Genomic DNA, 5,767 nt, shown 5'->3' with positions numbered 1-5,767 from the left:
GTTCGCGCTGATTTTCTTTGTCAGTGTCCAGCGCTGCGTTTAGGTATTGCTGGGGATCATTCTTTGAATCTTAGTGCCTCCTAACCGCAGACACTAGCTCTGCTCTCCGGCGAGGCAAAGCTTTCAGTGCCAAGAACACCCTCTCCTGGGGCAGGCAAATCGTATATAGTTGTGGCCGCTGTGAAAGAGACCACAATAAGTCTTGCTGCGCATATGACAGGCCCCACTGAAATCCGATATCCCCCCTCACTCCTCGTTGAAGCGAAGCGAGATCTGTAGTTTGCTCAGCTTGTTTGCCATAAAGTATCGGTGAGTCTTCACAGTAAAAAGAAATAAAATTTAAAGAAAAGGAAGAGAAAAGCGCGCGTTTTCTGAGCAGCAGCTTGTTTGCCGCGAAGCGAACCATTTAAAGAGCTGAAACAGTACAGCTGTAATGAAATCTCCTGACCGATGCAGGTGTATGCGCGCTGTCGATGAAGTTGCTTTAGGAATGCGCGACGACGGACAAGGGAATGTGTGGCTAGCCCTTACAAAAATTTCTTTAGGCAGAATATAGACTGTCCATAGACTTCTGTCTATAAAGTCTATAGACTCTCTATAGACAAACCCTAGAGAAAAATCTATAGACAATACAAATCATGCAGACAGTCTATAGACAATCTATAGATTTATGGTCATTCACATTTAGTAGACTTCTGTCTATAGACAGTCTATGGACTATTAATAGACAAGTGTTTGTACGAAGGCAATAGAGTCTATAAGAAGTCTATAAACTGTCTATAGACTCTCTATAGACAAACCCTAGAGAACAGTCTATAGACAATACAAATCCCGCAGGCAGTCTATAGACAATCTATAGATTTACGGTCAAACACTTTTAGCAGACTTGTCTATAGACAGTCTATAGACTATTAACAAATATCTATAAGAAGGCAATAGAGTTTATAAAAAGTCTATAAAGTGTCTATAGACCATTTTCGTAAGGGATTATCGCTTGTGGTTGCTCGTGCAGTGACCGGGCGAAAGTGATGTTCTTGCCGCCGCGGGTTCGAATCCCGGTCGCGGATATTTATAGTGCGCTAGCACTTATGGCGGGCATTCGTTGCATTTAGCCGTCGTCTGTCTGTCTGGCCGTCCGTCCGTCCGTCCGTCCGTCTGTCTGTCTGTCTGTCTGTCTGTCTGTCTGTCTGTCTGTCTGTCTGTCTGTCTGTCTGTCTGTCTGTCCGTCCGTCCGTCCGTCCGTCCGTCCGTCCGTCCGTCCGTGCGTCCGTCCGTCCGTCCGTCCGTCCGTCCGTCCGTCCGTCCGTCCGTCTGTCTGTCTGTCTGTCTGTCTGTCTGTCTGTCTGTCTGTCTGTCTGTCTGTCTGTCCGTCCGTCCGTCCGTCCGTCCGTCCGTCCGTCCGTCCGTCCGTCCGTCCGTCCGTCTGTCTGTCTGTCTGTCTGTCTGTCTGTCCGTCCGTCCGTCCGTCCGTCCGTCCGTCCGTCCGTCCGTCCGTCCGTCTGTCTGTCTGTCTGTCTGTCTGTCTGTCTGTCTGTCTGTCTGTCTGTCTGTCTGTCTGTCTGTCTGTCTGTCTCAGAGAAGGCTGTGTTTAGAAACTGTGTAAAGTGTGTAAGCTGGTTCACTAATTTTTAATAATTAACTTCGTAGCTAGTAGAGTTAGGTGCCTAGTTGCAATTAGAGATTTGTATCCGGCCGTTAGTAATAGCCGTGTTAGTTTTAGAATTTCGAATACGCGATTTTTCTTGGCATTGCAGCTCTACAAAATTTGGCTTTTTCGACTAATTACGCCCACGGGAGGGGTTGCTTTGCCTGCATGTTTTCGAAAGCGCGTGCATTTTCGCATCATGTAGCCATATTTTGTCGAGCCCTAGCGGCGAGCGTAATCGCATATGACATCCATAGCCTCCATAATTCTGGCCTGAAGCTGCAGTAGCGTATGCTTTATATAATCAACATCGTTAATCCTGACAACGTCGGCGCTCATTAAGGCACGTATCTAAAGCTCGGCAACACCGAATATTCATTATTTAATCTGCCCTGGGGGTCTATGGAGGTTCTGAGATTTGCTATTTCTTTCAACGTCATTCGAGCGATGGCTCTAGGTAAGGAAAATAATATATACACAACATTAAAAAAGGAGAACAAGAATAAGAACACCGGACTTGTGCATCGTGAAAATCTTCGCAATCTGATTGCTGTGTAGAGGAATGAGGGGCTTATGGCGTTGGACCGTGCTCAGGTAACTCTGAAGGTTTCGCAGGATTACCAAGGCTATTGATGCAGCCTGTTTCCACGGCGACGGTTGTGAAACTCCTCGAAGTATCGTGTCGAAACCCGTCTCTGTCACTGATCCAAAACTTGAAGGACGCTGCGGGCGGCCCCATTTTCAGATGGGTTGGTGGCGGGGGCCTCTAGACTCAGTATTCCTATTTATATTCTGATAATTCTCGTCAACGTTAACTGTCAAACCCAGCAGTTATGGACAAAAGCATTTTTGAGCGTGAAACCATTTATGAGCGCAACTTTTTCATATAACGTAAGATTTCACTATAGCAAGCAGTATATTTACAGATCAATCAATGGCAGTCTTGAATTTTTTTTTGTTCTATTAACGCTCTTGCTATCGTCAAAACTGTTCCCAATTGGTTTTCTATGCGAGTCTTTACTGTTCGATGCGACCGATGGAATCACTTTAAAATTGCTACATATCAGAAGAATAGACCATTAACTTCAGTATTATCGCAAAATGATGTTACCATATTGCAATTTTCAATTTCTTTTTGTCTGAAATTGCTGGACATGAGTGCCGCGGAATTCGCCATGCTCTGATTGTATGTACACCGCCACACATTGCGAATATGACGCCCACAACCATCTCCAGATAGCTTCTCTGCTTTTTAAGCATCGACTCGCTAGTCGTTTTAAGGCCGCTACGTTGGCTCAGTTGCTATGATACACGGCTGCTGACCCGAAAGACGCGGGTTCGATTCCGGCCGTGGCGGCCGAATTTCGATGGAGGCGAAATTCTAGGGGCCCGTGTACTGTGCGATGTGAGTGCACGTTAAAGAACCCCAGGTGGTCGAAATCATCTGGAGCCTGTTACCGCAGAGAAGCCGCTACCGAAGAGCAGGCGGAAGATGACCGGTTAACAGGTGGGAAGTGGAAAGGGGGACATCCCCTTAACACCACTTCACACAGACGTCGACGACTACGCCGCCTTACAGTTTTGAAGCGAAAAGCTTCACTACGCTACGTAAAGCAGTCGTCGCGTAGGCCGGAATATGACCTTGAACGACATTCAGCCCAAGCACGTCAGCCGTGTATGACCATATGTGGTACAGCTATGGTGTCGAAACAGTGACTCCTAACCTTGACATATGACCTTTAGTTGACCTCTGACCTTGAGTTAACCTTTGACATTCAGTCAACTTCGGGTTGACCTTTGATCTTAAGAACATCCGATGGGGTGATGTGAAGCCACGTGATGACATCCGATGGGGGTGTCGTATGACCATGTGATACCACGTCATAGCGACGTGGTCGTGTGGGTACATACAGAACGACTGTCGCGAGCGTGTAGCGGAGCTGCCGTGGACGAGCCTCAGACGCTTAGCAAGCATGCCTGCTTTTCGCTGAACACCAGGGTTAGCCAAGCTAAGCCACTGCCAATTTTTGGCCTTTATGGCCCTTCCAATGCTAATCTCATTGAAAGGAGTGGCTCGAGACTAAACCTTCAGCGTAGGAAATTTTTAACGCGATAGCGTTAACAGTCCCATTCAGGGGACACCCCGTCGTCTTCGTCGTCGGCGGTGGTGGCGTGAGCGAAAAACGGTCAGAGTGCATGGCCACCTGTCTTCTGGGTCACGTGACCTTGTGACGTCGTTACAACCTGCCTACCGTGGCAGGTGGAAACCTGTCCACTGAAATGTGATCAAACTGCCCGCCGTGGCAGTTGAAATTAATAATTGGTTGCGCCGCGTCTCACAAGCACCATCGGCGGCTATTTTGGGAACAGGCGCCTGCCGGGGCAGTGGCGCGCCACTTAACCGTTGCACCATTGCGCCAGGAGTGGTACGAAGACCCAGTGATCTATGAACATCAAGTAGAGAAGGACCAGTTCCGTGTATATGGGCATCAACCGCTTAACTTTATCGCGTCGTACCCTTAAGGCGGCTTATGTGTCGCCTCTAGTTGTTTTCTGTATAATGTGCTTTATACTTTAATTCTTTGTGTCGTATACATGAGACGAGAGAAAAGAAAATGTTAGGCTTTTAACGCACTTAGACCGACTAGACGCGCGAAAGTGTTTTGCCTGGTTGGCTCATGGTTTTGCTTCGCTGGGTCGTCGACACGTCTTCCGAAAATATTAGACTCAGGTTAAGCTCTGATCGAGGTGTGCGATGCAAAGCGTGAAAGTGTGTTGCAGTTCAACACGAGGCGTGATCATCTGCGTCGAAAGCACAGTGCTCTCGAGCAGTGGTCAGCGAAGCTGATGTGTTCGCTCCGCCGCTGGTTGGAAACTCAGTCGCGTCAGTATTTGTTTTATTAATTTATTCAAGGCAAACCTGAAGGCTTCAGCTAGGGCCCGGATTTTTCAGCTTTGGTCGTGAAGTGGAGTGAAGTGCTCTAACACTTCTTTTACGCAGCTTTATTCGCTTTCATTCTCTTTTACAAGAGCAGAACATCTGCGCATATTCTCTACAGAAGTGCAAATAAGATTAAAGATAAACAATGAACACCTCATGACATTGTGTTCATTGCGACAGCAGTGGTATACGGCAGCGGAGTCGACAAGGAAAGAGGCCGAGAGAACTATGCCAAAGTACTGAGCGGTGCTATCGGGGTCAATCAAATAGCTACTCCGGATGATTGCTTTGAGATGATCACATGACTGTCTAACTCTTATAATCAACCGAAGTAGCGGACCCTATTCCGACTTGTCTTAAGTATATACTACGTTTACAGAGGCTATAGCAGCAGAAACGCGACGATACGGCAGATGCGGACGGAAAAATTGCTAAGTCGGAATCGGACTCTCAGCTGTACTCTCAACTGATGTGTCGTAATTTCCAGTGTACAGTCCGCACCAGGTATATAGACCATAGGGCTGAATTTTGGCTAAGAATGTTTTTTTGCACTACATCGTCCGCAACCGGTACATTGCGCGCACGATATACTAAAATATCGCGCTGGGCATTCGATGCTACACTGGACGATATCGAAAAAATAGTTCTGTTCAGTCCACATCTGTAGATAACCTACGAATTCCAAAACTTTTGGACATTTATATGCCGCTGACTGCATTCGGGAATATAGACGAACTTATGGTGTATGCCTATTCGGCAGATGCAATGTCGCTTGCGATATTTCATGCACTTGTGCACTGTCTGGTTTGGATCGACCTCGAGTTTTTCTGACTTCAATTGATATACGGTGCAACTTAACGAGACTGAAAGGCTTTAGACAGCTTTAAAGCCTTAAGCCCTTCAGCCTTTCAACTGTGGTACAACCGGCCACATTTGCGAACATTCCAATAGCTCAATCGTTGCAGTTCCTAACAGCTGACATCACTGCCAGCAGCTTTTGGTACTATACATCGCAACCACGCTTCGTGGTAAATTAGCGCCGATGCGTTCACTGCCAGACACGGTGGCACAGTATTTTCCTGTAGCGTGGGGCACAGTACCTTTAATGAGCACAGCGCCTCGACGCATCCCAAGTCGGCAAGAACTGGCTACTCCAGTAACCATCGTCGAGGCCGGTTAAA

Source organism: Amblyomma americanum, chromosome 11, assembly GCF_052857255.1.
Source record: "Amblyomma americanum isolate KBUSLIRL-KWMA chromosome 11, ASM5285725v1, whole genome shotgun sequence".
NCBI classification, from domain to species: domain Eukaryota; kingdom Metazoa; phylum Arthropoda; class Arachnida; order Ixodida; family Ixodidae; genus Amblyomma; species Amblyomma americanum.
This window is presented reverse-complemented; position numbering follows the sequence as displayed.